The sequence below is a fragment of the Octodon degus genome, unplaced genomic scaffold, assembly GCF_000260255.1.
Source record: "Octodon degus isolate 3935 unplaced genomic scaffold, OctDeg1.0 scaffold00001, whole genome shotgun sequence".
In the NCBI taxonomy this organism is placed as follows: domain Eukaryota; kingdom Metazoa; phylum Chordata; class Mammalia; order Rodentia; family Octodontidae; genus Octodon; species Octodon degus.
In genome coordinates this window covers 28,587,496-28,610,907 of record NW_004524577.1, presented here as the reverse complement: position 1 = coordinate 28,610,907, position 23,412 = coordinate 28,587,496, and the positions used below count along the sequence as shown (strand labels likewise).

The window sequence follows — 23,412 nt, the reverse complement described above, 5'->3', positions numbered from 1 at the left end:
AATCTACAGACAGAGCCAGGCATGAGGCAGGAAGGTCACAGTGATTTCCAAGCAGCCTGAACTATACAAACATTACAATGTCTCAAAAAACTCAAAACAGAATCTACAGAGTCCTCTGAATATCATATCACAAGCTAAGCTAAGGTAAACCGTATAAGAATCTACCTGAGGCAAGAAGAAGAATCCAAACACAAACAGCAAAATTTAATCCTCTAATGCTTTTAGGAAATACTGTTACCTGAAAATGACTTAGAGAAACTGGTCCTTAAATCATTAATAACATAACAGATGAATTGAAATTGAATCAAAAGAGAACCCAAGACACCAAGTGTATTAAAAAAAGAGTTCAGATTCTATAAATGAACAAATGTGATTATTAGAATTAAAATCTAATGGATGAATTGTACATAACCCAAAGGAACGTACTGTAAAAGGAATCTGAGGGAAATGTCCATACCAGAATGCTGAAAAATATGTAAAAAATACAAATGAGGAGTTGAAGAGATATGAAGACTAGAAACAGAAGGTCTAACATATTTCTATTAAGAATTTCATTCAAATAACGGAACTTAACAAAAAAAGGGGATACAGATGAATGTCCATTTTGTATCTGTGTATTCAAAGTGGTTAGGATAGATATATAGTTACATTCTCTTAATGAACAGAGGGATTTGTTCTAATGGTGTTTGTAAATAGTATATCATGTCTGCATCTTGTACAGCAATTAACCACTAGGAAGAATGCATGCAATGTGTTAATTATTGAAACCGTCCTACCAATTTGGTTTGAAATTGTCTCATTGCTATTTGTTTCTCAATAAAATTATGGAAAAAAAAAGAATTTCAGGAAAAATGTAGACAGTAGAATTATACCACAAAACACAAAAGATAAAGGAGGCTCTTTAAAGCAACAAGAGAGAAAAGAGTTTACTAAAGCAGAACTACAGTAAACTGAAAGCAAGTTTCTCCACAACAAAAATAGAAGCCAATAACAATGGAATGAAACATTTAGCATCTACTTGGTAGAGCAACAATCCTTTGTATTCCTCTCTTTTGTTTCCTTACAAACTAAATGAGCTCATCATTTAGACAAATATATTTATGCAACACAATCTTGTGTTCACAACTTTGTTTTGTCTCGATGATAAGTTACGATAGAGTTGAAAGTGTCGACCTTAACTAAAGATGCTTTAGCCTTCAAGCAAGAAACTAATTTAAAATGCAATACTTTAATGCTTACTGTAAAAATACAGTGGGGAACATTTATACTGAAGATACATAGGATACAAATAAATAAAAACAGTAGGAAAAACTACATAGATTACTTTGCTGGGATGGATAGCAAAGATTTTGGATGAAAATAAACAAAAAGGCAGATACTGAAGTAAACAAACACAAGGGAAATATTCAACTTTGTTAATCATTGACAAGGCACATAGTAAATAAGAAATAGAATTTTATGGGTTATAGATTAACAAAGTGTCAAAAAATGAAAACATCCACTTTTGATAATTCTGCGGTAAAATTGGTATGCACATATTGCTAAGGGCATTGAAATTTAAATTTACATAATTAAAACAAAATTCAGTTTCTTAGTTACACATCCATTTTCAGTGCTTAGTAACCATGGAAAGCCAGTGACTACCAGCTTGCTCAGCATAGGAGAATATTTTCATCATCAAAGTAAACTGTAGCAAACAGAGTTGCTGAACAGGAGGAACACAGGAGTACAAATGAAGAGTTACGGAATGTGCACAACTTCCATTCCTTTTGATACTCCGGATTATCCTCCAGTAGTTAGATCACTTGACCTTCCTGTGGATCATTCTACATATTGTTCTGTCGCCTCTTAAACACGCACTATTTTCATATTTTTATTTCTCTAACCTAATGGGTATGAAATGACACCTCAGCAAATTAAATTTGCATTTTCCTGATTACTATATTTCCTGATGGTGAGGATACAAAGGTTTTGCATATTTATTAGCCCTTCATATTTTTGATTCTGTGAATTTATTTTTTTTCTATCACCATGTTGAAATTATTTAGATTGGAAAAATGATTACAGTACAATAATAAATAAAACAAAAGCAAAATAAATAAATAAATAAGAAAAGCAATCTTCCCCTCTAAAAATTGGCCCACAACAATTTTAATTCAATAAAGTGAAATATGCAGATGGTTCAAATTTGGAAAATTTATTATGATAGCCAAATACATTAAGCTGGTGGGATTTGGGGTAATTTATTTTTCTTGTTAGAATTACTTTAGTGCTGCTGTAATGCTATTTTCATCATTTTTAAAGGGCAAAATAAGTATAATTTTTCTTGATGGTTTGAAAACTTACTCTATGACTTCTTTGTTTTCTTCCCCTTGGCTCCATGTAGACTGAGTGATTATTTTTCTTTCTCATTATTTTTAATTTGACATTACTCCCTTCTGGTAGAACTCTGTGTGCTTGGCTTAAAAAGAAATTGTGTATGTGTGTGTGTGTGTGTGTGTGTGTGTGTGTACATGTGTGCTTGTGTGTGGAAGTAGGATAGAATACTGATACACGAAAGGAAGACATTTCAGGATTTGTCTGTTTAATTAGATAACATGTTTAAATTGCAAAGGAGACTGTTACATAATTCATAGCAGAGAGACACATGAATTTATGCATATCACTAGAGATTTCACTTATTTATGTTCTAGAAATGGAGTTTAAGGACACATTGGTACTCAGACTTCCAAGTAGTCATCTTGGAAAATAAATTACATTTTTATATGAATATCATTTGCACTGTTTGTACGTACACACACACACACACACACACACACACACCACAGAGAAATTACAGTGCAAAAATTGAGTAAAAACTAATCCATGCCCACCTAAATCCTTAGGAGACAATGGACTATGTTCTATAAGATGATTCAGCGAAGCATTATCAGCCAGCAGGGGCAGACCTCCACCGAAAAATGAAGTTAAGCTCCTACACGCACCCTAGCATGTTTGTCTCCTAATGGTCCTTTCATTTTGCCTCTATCAGCCAAATGTGTTAGCTATTTTTCTTTCACTTTCTACCTGGACCAACTTTTCCAGTTCCCTGCTACTCTCTGCTGAATGATGTTTCTCACCCCCAGTGTGTGCGCTCTGTGCAGCAGGTCCACAAAGCACAGTCTTGAACAATACAGAGAAGAGCTGTCTTCATACCTTTTCTCTGAGACTGCAGACACAGCTCATGTTGCATGCAGCCTGACATCCTTCAAGCAGTTTTCATTGGCTGTAAGAGTACTGTCTGTTACGGATCTCTGGAGTTTTAGTAGTAGTGAGCAGTAATGAATCTTTGTGTAGCGTCTGTCCTTCACAGGTGCTTCCACATGAACGTCCCTAAAAGTGAAGCCTCTGAGTTGTATTGTCCTTGCCTTTGCCCATAACACTGCCATTTCCCAGTTATTTCACTGTTTGAGTCTCTTGGTTCTCTCCTGCACTGATTTGTAAAGTGGATATGACTGCTTTTTCTTTGATTTGCAACAGAATGTCTGTTCATAGAAAGACAATCATGGCGAGAGTTCAAGGACAAGAAATGCAAGAACATCAAGATGAAGTGAAATTTTAAAAACAAGATATTTTTAAAAATTAGGATAAAACTTTGCACAGTGAAACCTGGAGTGCAAACCAAATAGGATTTGCAAGCTGAATGCACACTCCTCAGGAAGCTTTACAGAATAATCTGCCAAGCAATGCTTGGCTTCTCAGGGGTGCTTGTCATGTGGGATGCATATCGCTGTGGTCCTGGAGCCTCCCAGGGTCTCCCATCTGCTGAAGCTTGAGCTAAGGTGTGGGTTTGGATCTACTTCCTAAGATTTCTCTAATGTGTATATTGAGTGGCATCTGAAAACAGTTTTCTCTCCATGTGTTCATTTGGAATGTGCTTGGATGTTTACAGTAGCTACTCTTTGCTTCATGGAATCAGCCCTATGGGGGGAAGCTATGTATCATTTGCATCCGTAGGGTCATTTGCTTTAAATAGCAACCTCACTACTGGTGTTCTGGTGTTATTGCCTATTTCCCGTGTATGCTGGTATCATGGTGCTTTTAAATGTAAACATTTATGGGCACACTATATTTCAGCCTAACTTTTACCTGATGTAAATGGATAGAAAATATAAGCAAGAACAATACAGAGGAATAATGAAAGGCTGGGAGGAAAGAAGAGCAATGTAAGAAAAATAGGAAGAAGAGGGAGAAAATCTCTCATGGAAAAGGTGAAAGAAAGCAAAACAAAGTTTCTATACACAATAATTGTGTCAGGTGCTGAGACTCCTTCAAATAATTAAATTTTATTTGGATGCTGTGTTGAACCATTGACATATGTGTGCACTTGTTTGATATTTACAACATCAAACTTAGAGGAAGATTCTAGAAAAAAATGACTTGTCAGTTGAAAAAGCAATGAAAAGCCTTTCTCCAACTGGTTAGACAAAAGCCTGGAAAGACGTATTTGAGAGAATTGAATAGATAAAGATTTATTGAAAGTAGTTGTGATATTTCAGACATTATTATTTCAGATTCTTGAGTTTTAATCTGTGGAAATAAAGCCATTTACGTAAGAACATTGGTTCAGTTCTTATACCGCATACACATAGCTAAAACTATGAAATTCCTTTTTAGCACTGAAATTTAACCTGATCATACCCTGCATCTAGCTATTTAAAATAAATTTATTTTGATATATTCACCACACATACAGTTTTAATAAGTTAACCCTTTTGTTATCAAAGTGTGGGGACTGAATCAGTTGAGAACTTGATAAAAATAAAATTACCATGTCTCACCCCATACCCATCAATTTCAAAATCCAGCATTCCAGTGGTTTAACAAGCCCTCAGGTGATCCTAATGTACAGTATGTTAAAGTCTGAGACCCTCCAAGCTGAGCCATGAACATCAAGTGACAAGTACAAGACAATCTGAAAAAAATAGTATAACTTTGCATAACTATCTGCTTTTCTGATCTCTCTTTTATGCATCAAAATATATCTAATAGTTAACATATAAAATAAGGATCTTATTAACAAATTCTTATTATATATTAGAAGTGCTTGTTTAATTATGTTATTGGTAGAAATGCATGATTTACAAAGCTTGAAGGTCACTTTTTTAACATTTCAGAATTTGTGCTGTGAAACTGAGCCATTAGCCACCAACAATGTCATACATTTGCGTTACTGTATTTATCTCACTTCTAAAAGACTTTGCAGATAATGTGCAGTATGCATTTCTCTTTTTTGCATAGAGATCTATCACATTCCCAGTAAAGTGGCGAGAAGGGTCCTTTGCACTGCTTTCTGGACTCCAGCCTCTTCCCAAGGAAGAGAGAATAACAACGGCCCAGAGCAGGATCAATGCCAACTTCCCACTGCCTCAGTGCATTAATGTTTGTGTGCATAGAAAAAGCCACAACTGCTGGGGGGAAAATAGTCCCTGCCACCTCCTTTCCCTCTCCCATTCTAGTTGCTCTGCTGGGATGGAGAGATCTCTGGGGAGCGGGGAGCGCACCCTGTTCTCATGGGCAGTTTTTTCCACTCCCCCACGTGTCCACACTAGCTCGCACTCCCCTGGCAGGACCCTTGCAGTAGACAGTTGTGCCTCCCTTGTGTCACACATTGCTCCGAGCCAGGCAGAAAATACTGCTGTACATTTCTGATAAATGGGAAAGTGGAAGAACTGGGAATAGGGCAGATTTTTAAGTCGCCATCATTTAGGGGCTTCAGAAGTAGAAAGAAATGATTAATTTATTCCTAGCATAGTGTTTTGCATAAAGTGTGCTTTCAGTAACTATCCATTGGGATGAGTAAATAAAGATAAAGTCATAGCTCAGTCCCTCAGCACTCTATGGGTAATGTTACCTCATAGTTTTAAGTATAAATAGGAGTTTTAGTTTTATTACTGTGTTTAGTACTGGTGCGACCTTTAGCAAGTTCCATAATGTCTCTTAAGCTGCATTCATTCTCTTGCCCTCAGTCTGTAAGTGGAGGATAAGGACAGTAACTGTCACCAGACCCATTGTGAGACTCAAATGGGATGTAAGTGTTTAACATGGTGTCTGGAACAGAGGATGCTCCCAATAAACATTAGTTACATTGTACTTTGCGAATGCTGAATCCCATGCCAAGAAATAATAAAAGCATGTTCTTACCCCCAAGTCCTTTATCATTTTATCTCACAGCCTTTTCTAAAAAAATTTTCCCAGCTGAGGGCTAATGATCTTACATAATTTATGCTGCTTTGGAAATCAAAAGTAATGGCTCTATGGGAGAGACTGACCTACACATTTACTAATCCCTGTCTCCTCCTGCCCATATGTCTGTCTGCCTGAAGAGGTATTTCTATTCTTGGGCTAACAATTGGCAGAGGTGCAGAACCCTTTCATTCTGCTTCACCGAATGGCTCACTGTACTTCACCATTAAGACAGAAGGAAGAAATAATATGCTGATCTCCACAGCGGAGCCATTTAGTTGAAATCTTGTTAGCAGTAAAACGATACTGCATCTAGGAAGAAATAAAAGATTGCAAGTTTTCTATCACTTCAGGAAAATTAATCTGTCTCAAAGGAAACTTTACAATATGTTATCATCAAATAAAAACATCATAGGATAATAATGGGAGCTTTTATGAACACTTAAGAAAGGATTTGGAAAAGGTCATGGTTATCTTTTCCTCCAAATTCACTCTTTTTGTGATAAAAAAAAAAAAATGTCATTTGAGTCAGTATTTAAGTAGGGAGAAGGCCTGTAACAAAAGTGTCTAGACATAATTGCCCCCTGGAACATGTCTGTCATTCATGTGTATTCGTTACCACCCCATAGTTGCCATATATTATTTCACTTAAATCTTATGATAATATTATAAAGTAGGTATCACTATCCTGATTCAGTGTTTGAGGTACCAGAAGATTAAGAAATTTGCCCAAACACGCAGATACAAATAAAGAAATCAAGACACAAACTTATGACTTATTCTAAATCACATATGTGTCATGTGGCAGTTAGAACATTCCATTTCTGTTAATATCCATTTCTCCTTTTAAGAAGCCATAAGCTACCGCCATAGACTCTGCTCCCCCTGTAGGCATATTGCTGCCAATTTCATTCACTTACTGGCCCTGGGCCTTGAAGGATACCCACATACTATTTGGACCCACCTCCATGGTCCATCCAGCCAAGCACTGTTTCTAACAGTGATAGTGGGTGGGGTGGCAGGTGAGGAAGACTAGTCCTCTTCCACAGTGTCACCCTTGAATGTTTAGTAGGGTTCATTTCTACAAACATGGAGGATGAGCCTCAGTGAGCCTGGAGATATATTGGGTGCTGGGGAAATAGGTATTCAATGAACCTTGCTGTGTCTGAGGACACAGCAATCTGTATCTACCCCAGGCAAAGCACACAGAGGGGTTGAGTCTAGGATTCCTTTGCTCTGTTCCCCTTTTGAAGAGCTTTGGGTTAAGAGTTGATTTTCTTTTTGAGCTGGGATTGTTCATCTCTTCTTGATGGTTTTTTTTTTCTTTTAATTTTCTGAGTCTATCATCTGTATCAACAGAAAATTTTCTAAAAGTATTGCTTCTGGCCCCTTGCTCACCCTCCCTTCCTGATTATCTTCCCCAGTGCTCCTCATTCTTCTCTTCCTTCTTTTTGTGGCATTCTCCTGGATGCTGATGAAGTTGCTTTGGAAGTCAAGCAATGACAACCTGTGAAATTTCAAATCGAGGACATTCTTTGAGGAAAGGGAAGGGTTCCAGTAAGCTCCTTAAGAACCTTAGGGGTCTGTTATAGATATGGATCACCCCTCTATGAATCCATCCTTAGATTAGTTTATACTTTGATCCCAGTCAGGCTGGTAGTGTTTCTTAAATTCAACAAGTGCTTTTAAAGTACCAATATGTTATAGGTTGAATTATGTATCCCCAAATTTATGTATTGCAATTCTAAATGTTTTTTTGAAAGTGATCTTATGTAGAAATAAAGTCACTACTGATATACTTAGTTAAAATGTGCTCAGCTTGGAGTAGAGTGACCCCTAATCCAATGGCAATGATGTCCTAATAAAAAATAAAGTGTGAGGACACACTCACACACACGTGTGCACACGCGCGCGCACACACACACATACACACACATACACAAGAAACCTCAGTAGATGAAAGTAGAGATCAAGGTGATGCTTTTCTAAGTAGGGAGCTCTAATAATTGCCATCAGGTCATCAGGAGGTAAAGGAGAGGTTGGTATAGTGTTTCTTTTTCACAATCCTTAAAGAAAAGCAACTTCATCCATACCTAAATATTGGACTTCCAGTCTCCAAAACTGTGAGAAAGGGCTGGAGAGATAGCTCAGCAGCACAAGCACCTGCCTGGCAAGAGCAAGGTTCTGAGTTTGATCTCAAGTACCCCCACCCCCCAAAAAAAACAACTGTGAAGAAATACATTTCCATTGTTCATGCCACCCAGTTTGTGGCTATTTGTTGTACCAGCCCTAGCAAATGAATACAAAAGATCTTTCCTTTCTTCAAATGTGTTAATTTTGAACCTAAAAGAGATTTCTTTGAATTTCAAAAACCAGTCTGTAGTCTGCTTTCAATATCTTTGATGATCACATCATTCTGATTACAGGACCTCACGACCTGTCTCTCTGATCTTACAATTCTGTTGTCCTTCTGTGACTGTGTGTTTGTTTCCCATTTCCTTCTCTCAGAGTCACCATTCTTGTACTTCACCTAAAGAGTATCAGAACACCAACACTGATGTTGTTCTAGCATTAGCATCATTCTCTCTTCAAATGACCTAGCTGCCCAATCTTTCCACTTCAAGATGGGAATTAGATTGGCCAAGACTTAAGTGGTTACTCTAAAATAAGAGACCTGGAAATAACTTTACATTGTCATTCAGTCTGTAATTCATCCCACCTCTTAACACAGTCCCATATCAATCCTGTGCTTGTAATTTCCACTTCAGTGTACCCACAAGCACTTCAGCAACCACCACTGTGGAAAACCTTCCAAACTCTTCTTTTCAGAATTATTGAAGACAAGCATACACAATTTCAAGAATCATTGTTGGCTTTCTTTAATTTATTTCGTGGGTAATTGATATATATTGAGTTTTTATTTCTTATAATACAGTTACAGGGCTTATTTTGCTTTTTTAAAAATATATGGCTTTTTTAAACTTTGAACTCGGTTTCAGCTCAGAAGACTTTGCAACTTTTAAATAAATAATTACTTCAGATACAATTCACAATTAAGAAAGTATAGAGTGTAGTGAACCTCTTATACCTCCATAAGTAACTTTAATTTTTAGATCTCTAATTTGGTTTTTCTCACCAAAACAAGTTGTTGTTTCTTTTTTTAATCTAAGAAAGTATATAGGAACATCCAGATAGCTCAGCAGATTAAAGTGCCTACTTAGGCAGACAAAGGGACTGGGGTTCAATCCCCACCCCAGCATGGCATGGCATGCCAGACCTGCCCTGGAGTATGCTGAGACATCAATGGAGACTGGGCGTGGGGGGCACACCTGTAATCCCAGCACTTGGGAGACTGAAGACAGGAGGATCACTATGAGTCCGATCTGTGTAGTGAGACCCTGTAGACCCTATACTAAATTTTAAAAGATTATATATCAATAAAACTAATGTAAGCATTTGCAACTGAAAACTTACTTCCCAAAACGTCAACTATTCATTTTATACAGAGGCTCCTAGACTTACAAGGAGGACTTACAGGAGTTATAGTCTGAGAAACCCATGGTAAGTTAGAAATATTGAAAGTCAAAATCTATTTCATATTCTTGACCTGTAAAACATCCTGACCTAACAGCCCCGGTTGCTGCAGGGCATCCGTTGTTTATGCTCTTGATCTCTCAGCTGACTGGGAGCTGCGCTCACCGCTGCTGTCCAGCCTCACTTACCCCAAAAGAGATCCAAACTGACAGTGCAGTGTTTACTCACTGCGTGTTGCTTTCACACCAGCCTAATGTCAAAAATCGCAAGTCAAGCCAACCTAAGTCAGGGACGGTCTGTATCGTCGTTGATCCTCAGCCGAGCAGCTTCTGCTTCTCTGCAGGCAGCTGCTCCTCCGTAGCAGATGAGCCCCATCCTTCCAGAGAGCAGCCTTTGTGGGCCAAATGTTCGGGCTCAGAGACACAGGCAACCCAGATTGTTACTGCCTACCCCTGTGGGCCAAGCAAAGCAAGTCTGTGGGTATCTTTGGACCACTTGCCATGAGTGGGAAAGCTCAGTGCTAAAATAGTACGAGAAGACACTTAGGCAAGTGTCACCCTTCTCTGTGTGTGATCATCCTGGAGACCTTAGTAGATGCCACGGCTTTCATGAAACCTTTTCATTTGTCTCAACAACACCATCAGATAGGCACTCTTATCCCACTTCATAGATAGGGAAACTAAGACTCAGAGAGTTTAAGTAACTTAGGAAGGGAAAGCTAATAAGTGACATGTTAGGTAAAAAATGGGTTCCAAAATAATATATATACTGTACATCCCCCACCACATATATTTGCATGTATATTTATATTTATATATCTTTATCTGGAAGGAAATATACAAAAATGTTAGCAATGTTTTTTTCTCTGGTTTGGTGTAAGTTATATTTTCTTCTTTTTACTTATCTGTGTAAATATCTGCTCATATGTGTTACTTTTATAAAATTGCTCTGTTTAGTTTGTTCTTGCTAAGCCCAGGGCTACATGCGTGACAGGCAAGTGCTTTGTCACCAAGCCACATCCTCAAGCCTGGTAGTTCTTTTCTTTTTAAGAGAGCTATGGAAATTCTTAAGAAATCAGTATTTATAATGATCAAATAGAGCCAATAAGGGCAGATCCAGCACTGTGACCCCGCTTTGCAACTTTTCATATCTCATATGGCCTGTCTTTTTAAATCCCACAGTGAATTGTTTCACCATCACCTTCTACGTACCAGACAGTCTGTTAAGTGTTGGGACTTATAGAAATATGTAGGTAAAGCTTTCTGACTTCTAGGGCTTTATAGTCCAATGAATAAAACTCATGATGGAGCGTGAGTTCTTTTATATATACACTAGCCTCTTCTATTTGCATAAAGCAGTTGTCTTTTTGTAGAAAATAGCTCTTACATCTGTCTAAAAATGCTCATTTCCATATTGGTAGGAAGTGTCATCTTTTGACAGTTTTTCACAAAATGGAAACTGTCAATGCATGCCAATAGGAAGACATGAAAACACCACCAGGTCCTATTAGCTATTGTACTTTACAGAAGCCTGAGCGTTGGGTCTGAAGCTGAAAAAAATGGGCTGCAAAATGCATTTTTGGGCAAGAAAAAAAATTCTAACTTTGCTCTAAATTCTTCATACAGATTAAAGCAGGAACCAGAGAACCAAGCCAGTAGAATTAAAACTCCAGCACATAGTAGAAGCTATATGTGCCCTCTGCTAGCTTTGTTTTTATTGTTTTAGGACATGTTTGCAACACACAGTGTTTCCCTGCCTGTGGGAAGTTGGTATCAGTACAGGACTCATCTTAATCCCTTTTCACCACTTCGTCCCCTCCAGCCTCTTTCTAGCTCTTCATCTCCTTCCCATTCATGCCACTTTCCTATTCTCTTCCTAAGTCCTCCCCAAAGAGTCATTTTCTGCTTTGTTCAGTTTCTTTTGTTGCTTTGTCCTTGTTTGCATGTCTAGCAAACAGGATTTCAGCCGTGTGGCCCATGTTTGGGACCTTATGATCTTGTGTCACTGCTTAAATCATCATTGTAGATATAGTCTCTTCAACCATGGAGGCCATGGACACAGGATACTGCCATGGGTTGCCGATTAGGTTTTGTTTTTTATTTATCTATTTATTTATTTACTTGGTGTAGGGTCTTGCTACGCAGCTCAGGCTCATAACGATCTTCCCTCTCAGCCTCCCCAGCACTAAGATTACAGGTGTGCACCACCACACCCCATTCCAGAGCCTGCATATCGCGCCCGGGATTCTGCAGCAGGTACAGAATGCGGTACCAAGGATCAAACCCTGACCCTTGCGCTTGCCAGGCAGGTACTTGGACAGCCAAGCTATCTCCCCAGCCTGCAAAATTAGTTATTCTATAACTGTACAAGTCACAGGTTATAACTAATTACTGAAGTATCGATCAACATTCTGTGCCATTATAGTTAAATAAGATCATGAAATAATTGCTTTTATTGAAAACTCTTTTGATTAACTGAACAAGCTCAATCTGGTCAGCCCATTTACCAAAGGTTGTTTTAAAGCTATCATTATTTTTGGCAATGTTAATAAAGCCTGTGGCTTTACTGAAGAGAACTACAACATCACTTACCCTTAGTGGCAAAATTAAGAATTAAGGGCTAAATACTACTTAGATAAACCAAAAGTTTAACATATTGGGCCATAAAATTCTAGTGGATGAAAGCAAGAATCAACTGCTTGCTGCAATGAATGATCCAGACTTTGGATATAATGAAAATTAATGAGTTGAATTCTATCCAGTGTAACACATGGTAGCTGAGTAGTGACTGACCTTGGAGGATCTTTGGAATCAGGAAAAATCAGACTTACCACTATGACCCTCAGAGAATGACTTCTTCATTTTAGATCCAAAATATTTTTCAGATTAAAATTAGAGCACATTAAAATTTAGACCACAGTACAGTGGTCCAAACCATCCTGCTTTCCTACATAGATAAATCTCTTTCCCCACTCCCTCTTCTGGGCTTCTCCTCAGCTCAGTAATTCCTTCCTTTGAATAGGTTCATTCCCTTTTCCCAGTATCTATTTGTACCCTTCAGATTTTATTTGCTCTTTCAGGTTCTCACACTAAGGAGACAATACAATGCTTGCACATCTACATGCATTTATATGTCTTTAAAAATAAGCTGATCCTAGTGGGATAGGGTTGTGTTTGTACATGTGGTGTATGGTGCCATGTTCACCCCAACAGAGACTTAAGACTCCAGTGAATTATAGGACCAGGACCTGAAGAGCTATTTGCAGACAACCTATGATTCCCATGCAGACCATAAAGGGGAAAAGATTAAGAAAGCCAGAGGGAAAACGCAGAGGCCAATTGACTCAAGCCAAAAAAAGTAACCAGGCAGGAAAAGTAGCCAAGATAGAGTAAGAGAGATACTTTATTTTGAAAATTGAAGCATGTCGTCTTGTAAATGTTAGTTTTCTCTGGGCCCCTAAACACAGGGGTTAGGAGAGCTACTCCTGTAACAAGACAGGAATTCATTTTATTCAGCCCTTTAACTCCTTCAACCTCTGGTGCCCCTGGAAATTCCCAAAAGGCCCCTTCAGAATCACTACACACGTCACCACCTATTTCCAGCTTTGCCCAGGATTGTCTTACTCAGTGACATTTAAGATAAATAAAAGATTTGCAATTCAAGAGTAGTATTTTTAGTATTATTTCACAATAAGTATCATTATGTCAAGAAAATTATGGTTATGGATTTTTTAAGTGTTTTAATATTGTTTGTACTTTCTAAATGGAAAAAATGAATAAGGCATTTGGTAGTGCTGCCCATTATGTATCGACTGGTCCGATGAATTGCAAAGAAATGGCAAAAGTCTTGGCAGAAAGAAGACAAAAATTGACAGGAAGACAGTGATCAGAAGAATATGGCCCCATGTTAAAGAAGGTCCTGACTCTACCTAAAGGTATCCAAAGGGCCAAAGATACTTCAGGTGCACTTTGGATTTCCTTTTGCTTTTAAAAGTCAAGTTGAATTTCTGACTGAACCCAAATAGCTCTAGGGCAGAGTTTGATCCTTGCTCTTACTGGGAGAGGAGGAAACCACAGAGCCAGCCATATGTTCCCTTGAAATGACAAGCTGTGAAGTGAGGGGAATCGCTGCAATCACTTTTTCAGAGGCTTCTGGGGGCACCAAATTTGCTAAGGCTGTCTATGCAGAAGACACAGGCGATTTCCATCTAAAGCACAAGTTTCATCTAAAAAGAAAACACCTCACAGGAGGAAGATTGTGAGCAAAATGGAGACAATAAGAGATTTGACTCTTGTAAGTATAGATGGAAAATGTCTTTTTTCTATTGATTAGCTGAGCTGTGCTGACTCTAGTGTACAATAGTAATTGCTTAGTGGGTACCTGACATCTGTTCTGTGTTTATGAACTTTGATAGACTCCATAATTATCTTTAGCATTGTTAAGCCTAAAATAATAACTGAATCACACACATCACATTTGCACCTCACAACCTACCTATTGATTTCGTAGACTTAAAAGACCACCATGAGAAATCTTCCTCACTAAAGCCACATGAAGGCTGAGCTCTAAAGCAGGCACAGAATTATAACACATCTTTATAATGCAATCCACTAAGTGCAGTCAGTGGGGATATTTGAAGAGAGAGCTTGGAAACCATTCTCCCTGCAAAGTCATTGAATCCCCTTCCTCCCTGTGAAAAAAGAAGGCAAAAGACACCATCCCTTTCCGCTTCTTGAGTCCTTCCTTACCATTTGGTTTAATAGCCAAACAGTACAATTAACTCCAAAGCGAGAAACTTGGATATATTTTCTGTCCCAGGAATCCTGGCTTCCGTCTCTGTAAGCTGACAAACCGTCATCACTAAACTTTGTGGATTGTTGAGTGATTGTCAGTGAGGCCACACCTTCTTTTGTCAATCAAATGCCATATTTACTTAGCCAAAAATCATATTGGGGCACTATGATCAAATAAAGTCTGTTACAGAATAACAGAGAATTTCAACAACTAAGGGCTATGTGCAAGCACAGGGCCTATGAAACAACTGTGCTGTGAGATGGATCACAGCCACCTCCTGAGATGCTTTGTCATTTTACCTATTTTCTCCCACATGATTTCATTTTATCTTTGCAGCAACCTTGAGATTCCTATCCCTGTGTGTTATCCCTATTTCACACCAGATGAAACTGAGTCTGAGAAAAATTAAGGTGACTTTTCCTAGCCCACAATTCAAGGCAGCAAAGCCATGTGCCAATGTATGTTTTCTGACCCAGAATCCATTTTCCTTTCTTTGTCTTACTGCTTTCAACTAAACATACAAATCACTACACTGGGGATAGACTATTAAAACAACAAACGTTTTGCTGGTTTTTCAAAAGCTATTAGCAGCTGCACAGTCCACCAAAGTCTGGCAACTTCAGCAAAAGAGCAGAGAAATGCAAAGCCAAGATGTTTCCTAACTAAGTCCTCACTATCACCCTGAACTTGTTCTTCCCAACCATAAGGCATTCCAGTTTTTTCTTCTGTGTATGTCTTGGATTATTTGGAGAAATGTAATTTGTCAGGCATTAAGTAAACACCTGACTCATGCAAACCACAACTGACATCTTATTGCACATACGTTCCACAATCAACTTTTTATACATGTACTTACTCACTACATTTTTCTCTGCTTATACCTTTGTTACCAGGTTTTAGGGTGTGGGCATGCAGGTGGGTTTCCGGGTTCTTTCTGCCTCAAAAAAATAATTGAATGAAATAAGCAAAAGTGGTGGCAAAGTTTCACAGTTTTCTGAGGTATGAAAAATTAAAAGTGAAGCGTAAGGGAAAAACTGGCTCTGCACAGCCAGTTTGGGTTGAGGAAAATGAAGAAAAATTAAAACCAAAATAGCTTTCTGTTTCTTTCTGGCGTCCAATATGTTGAAGTGAGGACGTGGTGGGTCCTCTGGTGTGACATTCCGGATCTCCCTGGGTCTTCCGGGGGGAGGCTTGATCAACTGTGCGGACAACACGGGAGCCAAAAATCTGTCTGTCATCTCTGTGAAGGGGATCAAAGGGCAACTGAACAGACTTCCCGCTGCTGGTGTAGGTGACATGGTGATGACCACAGTCAAGGGCAAACCAGAGCTCCGGAAGAGAATACATCCTGCAGTGGTGATCCGACAGTGGAAGTCGTACCGGAAAGATGGGGTGTTTCTGTATTTTGAAGACAACACAAAGGTCATAGTGAACAACAAAGGCGAGATGAAGGGTTCTGCCATCACAGGGCCGGTGGCAAAGGAGTGTGCAGACCTGTGGCCAAGGACTGCATCCAATGCAGGCAACACTGCATGAACTGCGTGTGTCTATACAAAATAAACAGCTGTTGGCAGGTAAAAAAATAAACGAATAAAATCGAAATCGAAATAAAATAAAATTACACTCTACAGCATGAGGGCAGGCTACCATGAAGAGACGCAACAGAGAGTTCTTCTTGGATTTGTGTCCTTTTATTCATTCCACATGAGGAAACGCACCAGAACTCCGCATAAGGGGTTGAGAGGGGCCGCTCTGTGGAGACTCTGGGCACCTGCTCTGCCTTCCTTCCCAGCCAGTCTAAGCCATGCCCTGTGTCATCTCTGTCCAACCAATAATTCATGTACTTTTGTGAAGATGCAGATGTCAGTAAACTTTACCCCTAGACAATTCAGCACGCATGCATATCATTACCTATACTTCTGCATTAAACTTTGCATATTATCTAATGCATACATCTTAGGTGTACCATTCAATAAATTTTTCCAAAAGTGACACACTCATGTCACTCAAACTTCTGTCGAGATGTGGAGTGTCACCTCCACCCTAGAAACTTATCTCGCATCCTCGGTCAATTCTCTGCCACTATTCTAAGATTTCTCACCATTCTTTTACCTGATGGACTTCATGGTAATGGTGTCTTAATTTTTTAAAATCTTTCCTTTATGTAAAGATTTCCTTACTCAAGAAAATGATTTTGATGCATCCATGTTTTTAAAATCTTTTATTTAAAAAAATGCAAAAATAGCTCTAAAAACATTGTTTATATATAAAATATGAAATATATATATATATATATATATATATATATATATATATATATATATATATATATATATAACTTTTGTCTTCCTTCTTTCTTTTGTCCTTTCCCACATCCCAGTTGTCCCTTTCCTTTGAGTAGTTTCTTTCTCTTTCACAGTATCTATTGTACCTTTCAGATTTTACTTTTTCACATTCTTATAGTAGGGAAACAACACAATGTTTACACATGTAGGTTTGGTTTATGTCACGAATACGGCCTCTAGTTGCATCCATTTACCTATGAAAATCTCAAGTTTATCCTTCGTTTTGGTTGGGGAATGCTCCATTGTATGAAAATACCACATCTTTTTTTATCCATTCCTTAGTTGATGGGTATTCGAGTTGTATCCAAGATTTAGCAATGATAAATTGCACTGTTATAATCACGGGTGCACAAATATTGCATACTGCCCTGTTGGAATGCAGTAATTTTTCTACCATTTTCTTTTTAAATACCAAGCTATTTCCAGTCTTCATTTATTCTAAACAAGTGTACTGTGAAAATGCTTTTAAAGGACTACTTGTGTCCGCCAGGCGTGGTGGCACACTCCTATAATCCCATCACTCAGGAGGTTGAGACAGGAGGATCATTGTGAGCTTGAGACCAGAATGGGGGCTTCTAAAGTAAGCACAGGGCCAGCCTAAACTGCATATCAGGACCTTATATCAAAAAAATAAAAAAAAAACAACTATTTGTGAATGTTTTCATTTCCATTGGGTAAATATATAAAAATGGAATTGCCAAGTCATACATATGTGTTTAGTTTTATAAGAAACTTCCAGAACTTTTCTTCAAGGAGTTGTACCAATTTTTATTTTGTTTTATTTTACTTTGGTTTCTTGAGACAGAGTCTTGCTATGTATTTCTGGCCTTGAAACCACTATGTAGCCCAGTCTGGCCTTGACTCCATGGCCATCCCCTGCCTCAGCATCCCAAATGCTGGAATTTTGTATACACCCTCATGCCTGGGTAATAATTGTACCAATTTTAACTCTCACCAAGGATATATGAGAATTTCTATTATTCAACATTTGGTGTTATCAGTAATTAGGATTTTAGACATTCCACAAGGTCTATATAATATTACTCTTTGAACTATAAAATAAAAATATTTACAATTGAGTTTCCATTTTCAAAAGGTGACTGAGGCAATATCCATTCTCATGTCTTCCCATCACTATAGCTGTCTGAGTTCCTTAAGTTGTTGATTGAAAGGAAATTCATAATTTGGGTGTTACTTTAAATGCTTTTGGACCCAACTTCAGCACTAAAATTTTGTTGAAATCATTTTTTTAAACATAAACACCAAGGCTTTAAAATTAGTCAAATTGATCCAGTTAGCTCTTGACTTACACAAGGAAAAAACAAGTATTCACAACCTAGTCACTAACTCATAAAGTCTCTGACTGAATTAAATGAGCATTACTTCAGGATGACTCCCATAGAACAAACTTTGATTAATAAGAGTCAGTAGGGGCCAGGGAGATAGCTCAGTAGAATGGTTGCTTGCCTGGCAAGCGTAAGGTCCTGAGTTCAATCCCTGGTACCACAATTAATAATAATAATAATAATAATAATAACAACAACAACAACAACAATAGCAATAACAATAGTAACAAGAGTCAGTGATTTTACAGCAAGCGTATATAATGTGGTAGAGTTACTGCTACATGAAATTATCTTTAGGCTCTGGAGGAAGTACATACATCTAATTTTATTTTAATGTAAGTGTTTCCTTAGATCTTGTAATTTATCCCTAAGAAGTTTCAGGGCCAGGGAGATAGCTCAATAGAATAAATGCCTGCCTGGCAAGTGTAAGGTTCTGAGTTCAATCCCTGGTACCGCAAAAAGAAAAAAGAAAAAAAAGAAGAAGTTTCAAAAACATTTTTTTTTGCTTTGTTCCCAGTTTCCATATTCCACCTCTTGTTGGGAAATTTCACTTGTTATGAAAATAACCTAAATACACTTAATGCTGTTCAAAAGTATTCTAAGTTCACTATTTATAAAATTAGATGTATTACAGCCCACTGGACAATTTTTCTTTCAGCTACTCTTAATCAGTAACAAGGAAACATTTTAGAGCTTTAAGACAGAAGGAATTTTGTTTACTCTTTCAGTTTCTTACACTAGGTAGACAATAGGATGTTTATGCATATAGTAGATATTTTCAAAGAGAAAGAAACTCCTCAAAAGGAAGGAACAACTGGTATGAAGGAAAGGAGAAAAGAAAGAAGAAAGGCTGGTGAAATAGTTCAGTGGACTAAGTGCCTGCTTTGGCAAGCCCAGGGACCAAGGGTTCCATCCCCCATCCTGCGTGCTGAGCTGGCCCCACCCCTGGGGCACACTGAGCTGGAGAATGAATCCAGGTGCGATGGTGCACACCTGGAATCCCCAACACTGGGGAGGCTGAAAACAGGAGGATCGCTATGAGTTGGCGCTGTGTAGTAAGACCTTGTACCAAATACATAAAAATGAAAAAGAGGCAGGCTTTCTTTTCATCTTCCAGTTCCAGGTGCTTGGTCACTGCAGTTACAGTGCAATTATGGCCAAGTCCAAGAACCACACCACGCACAACCAGTCCCGAAAATGGCATCGAGAAACCTCAGTCACAAAGATACGAATCTCTGAAGGGGGTAAATCCCAAGTTCCTTAGGAACATGCATTTTGCCAAGAAGCACAGAAGGGCTTCAAGAAGATGCAAGCAAACAATGCCAACGCCACGAATGCATGGGCCGAGGCTATCAAGGCCCTCGTCAAACACAAAGAGGTCAAGCCCAAGATCATTCCAAAGGAAGTAAACCGCAGGCTCACTCAACTTGCCTATATTGCCCACCCCAAGCTTGGGAAGAGTATCCTTGCCCACATTGCCAAGAGTTGCAGGCCTTGCCAGCCAAAGGTCCAGGCTCCAGCCAAGACTGAGGCTCCAGCTTCTGTTCCAACCAAGGACCAGGCTCCAACTTCTGCTCCAGTCAAAGGCCCAAGCTCCAGTGTCTACTCCAGTGCAGACCCCCAATGGTGCCCAGGCCCCCGTGAAGGCCCCACAGTAAAAGCCTCTTACCTGCTGATGTGAAAACAGAAGGACTGGTGTGACCCCTGGGGTGCCATCTGTAGGGGGCTGGTGTCCTCCTGTACTCTTTGTACAAATAAAACTCAGGCAGGATATGTTAAAAAATAAATAAATAAAAAGAAAAAATGAAAAAGAAGATATATATATATATATATATATATACACACATACACATATATAAATAAAATGGCTAAGATAACTATACTACTAATTTCTATTGATTTGTAGAAAGCAACAGTTAATGCTTAATTTTTTAGAAAGCTTTTTGAAAATTTTTCATGTTTATATCTGGTAATCTCAGCAACACCTTTGAAGATAACAATATACAATATAAAACCATTGTTGATTTGTTATCCTGTTTTGAAACTCTGCATTGCTTTTGAAGTTTATAAATTGTTATTCGCAAACACCCGCTTAGGCAAGCGCAGGGGCCAGCATTCCATCCCTGGCACCACATGCCATGCCAGCCCTCAGGCACACTAAGCCAGGACCAAGTCCAGGCTTGGTGACACATGCCTGTAATCCCAACGCTAAGGAGGCTGAAAACAGGAGATTCACTACGAGTTCAAGCTGCATAATGAGACCCTGCACAAACACATAAAAAAAAAAAAAAACCTAAAACTAAATTGTTTTTCACTTTAAAACTTTTTTTAAAGTATTGAAAAAAAAATGTCCAAGTCATCCAAGTCCAGAGGATAACGTAAGCTGGTCCAGAAAGCGTGACGCACTGACATAAGGGATACTTTAGCGTTTGTACTGCTCTTCAGCTAACTAGTTCCTTTCTTTCTCTATAATTCAGTTTTCCAGGATTGCACTACTGGTGTCACCACTTAGCTCCTCCCCCAACATGTAGGAGCACGGAGGCGCCACAACTGTTTGGACTCCAGGGGTGTCAGAGGCCCTGGGACATGCCACCTGCAGGACTATTTGGAAGTAGACATTTTCATCTCTATTTTGATTTCTCTTTTCTCAGCAGCATTCTATGCATTGCTTTACTTCTCTCTAATTATTAAAGGATAACCAAACTGTACTGAGTCTCAAGATATGTTAATATAGTCATCATTTGTTTAAATTACATCATATGTCATCTACCTACGAAAATTGCATATTTCTGGAACAAGTCATTAGGCATACATTCTGTACCTGTAAAAAGGAGGATACCCAATGGTTTGGAATAAGTCTATACTCGCTAATTGTCCTACTCATAAAGTGTGCAATATGCTACGGATTTGTTATAGGGCTTTGCTTCTTTTCTCTTTAATCTGCATATGAACCACCAAGGTCAATGTTATGCATAGGTGAAAATAGGCAGTTGCAATTGGGATGATAAAACAGCACAGAAAAGACCTGTCTGTCTTAAAATATTTTTTTTTCTAGTTTGCCTTAGGAATACAACATTATCTTCAGATTGCTCTTAAAAAAAAAAAAGCAACATATTAACAGAGAATATACCAGAATTGCTTTTTATTACAGGAATCGTTAATTCCCATTTACCATTTAGAATCTACCAAGACCATTAGGAAATGAGACCCAGAGACATTTCTAACAGCTAAAAAATGCGGGGGTGGTGAGTTAGATTGAGCTGGGCCAGTGGACGCTGCCGGCACCCGGCAGAGGGCTTGAGGGCAGAAGGGAGGAAACTGTATGAGAAAGATTTTACTCCAAACCTACTGTTTTCCAAGGTCAGTCTAGGGTGGGACCCCTGGAAACAAATGAGAAAGTAAGGTAGTCTTAATTTCCAGGTAAAGCCAAATTTCTTTGTAAGATCTCTGCAGGTCAGACTTCCCTAGGTGTGCACATCAGGAATTGATGTTCTAAATAGGTATCAATCACCTTGAAAGAATCAACCCAATCTCCAACAGGAAGAGCCCCTGCTCATATTCTTGTCCACTTGCTACCTAACCCCTTTCTCCATTTGATCCCCATTTAATCCATTTTACCTGAGCAATTGGACTTGTAGTCTTACTGGTTGACCATAGTTCTGTCCCACCTCATGTGCGAATTCCCATGTTTTCCACCTTAGAACCCCCACCGCAGTCTCCTGGTTTTTCTGTATAAATTCCCAGGGCAACCCACTCAGGTCTCCCTTCTGCCCCTCTCCTGAACAGGAGCTTTCTTTCCCTCAATAAATATATTCTGCTCTTAAAAAAAAGAAATCTCTGCAGCACTTTGTTCTGTCTGACACAGGAAAGACCTGGGATGACACTGCAGGTATCACAGATACGGAGGCAAGGATTGTGCGCTTTCCCAAGTTACATAAGCCGTGTGATTAGATAAGCTCTTGCCTCTCGCTCATCCACTAAATAAGTATTTAAAAAAAAAACCCTAATTACTGTTATCAAGTCCTGTGTACATACAAATTCTTTTTATGGCCTTCTGAGAGCTTAGAAATGAAGCTCTCTCTTTTTTTATGATAATTGCCACCTGACATTCTGCCACTGACCCACTTTATAAAGGAATCAAGTCCAAATACTACATTATTTAATCAGAATTCACTGCATTTTAGATGAATGGGGATAGAAGTAAAGACAACACATTAGGACATTTGTCAGAGATCATTTTTAAGCTTTCTTTCATTTCAAATCTATCATTAAACTTTATCCTTTTTTCCAATTTATGATATTACCAATGCTGTTTTAGTTGCATATAAAATAAAAGTACTATCTTATCAAGACCTTATTTCTCTACCCTGGGGCAGGGGGTTGAACACTGAATCCGGGGCCTTCTCACTGAGCTACATCCCCAGTTCATTTTTTATTTCAAGATAGAGACTTGATAAATCATTGAATTGCCAGGCTGGGTCTGCCCTTGTGTTCGTCCTGCCTCAGCCTCCTGGAGTGTCATGAATACAGACCCACACCATCAGGCCATGCTCATTTTTCTCCTCTTAATCAAAAAGCAAAAATGATCACTCCATATTTTACCATGTATAGGAAAAAAAGACTCAGAAACTTTAGGATAAATTTTCAAGCCTAAAGTTGGTGTCTGGCTGATGTGGTGGCACACATCTGTAATCTTAGTTCTTAAGGAGGCTGAAGCAGATGTATTCCAACATTGATTCCTACCTGGAAAGCTTAGCAAGATCCTGCCCCAAATAATTTTTTTTTTAATTGAAAAGAACTGGCTATATAGCTCAGTGTTAGAGCACCCCTAGGGACAATGCCACATACACTTCAAAAAACAAAACAAGTTCAATGTTTATTTAATGTAAGTTGTTAAACATAATTATTAGAATTTAGTTGTTTCTGTCTTTTTCACAATTTTTTATTTATTCATTGAAAACAGTTGGCCTTTCATTCATAAATGAACCATAGGGGGATAGGGAATAGATATGTCTTTTAGACCAAGACAAAAAAAAAAACCCCAAACTTGAAAAAATAATTGGTAAATTGACTCTTTAATCATATTATTCTGGTCCCTAATATTCAAGAATTGTCTTACACATTGCCAGTCAAGTGGAAGACCCAATACTATTATGGACTACTGGACT

General features: G+C 38.5%; 1 protein-coding gene and 2 pseudogenes across 1 annotated transcript in view; 2 read left to right on the top strand and 1 right to left on the bottom strand.

Annotated features, from left to right (window-relative positions):
* The window catches only part of LOC105742280, a 27,293-nt pseudogene extending 17,159 nt beyond the window's left edge, over nucleotides 1-10,134 (bottom strand).
* Rgs7bp (regulator of G protein signaling 7 binding protein) overlaps nucleotides 1-23,412 on the top strand; it is a 113,353-nt gene that overhangs the window by 53,730 nt on the left and 36,211 nt on the right. The gene's annotated exons all lie outside the window — the stretch shown is intronic.
* On the top strand, nucleotides 15,673-16,089 carry LOC105743932 (annotated as a pseudogene).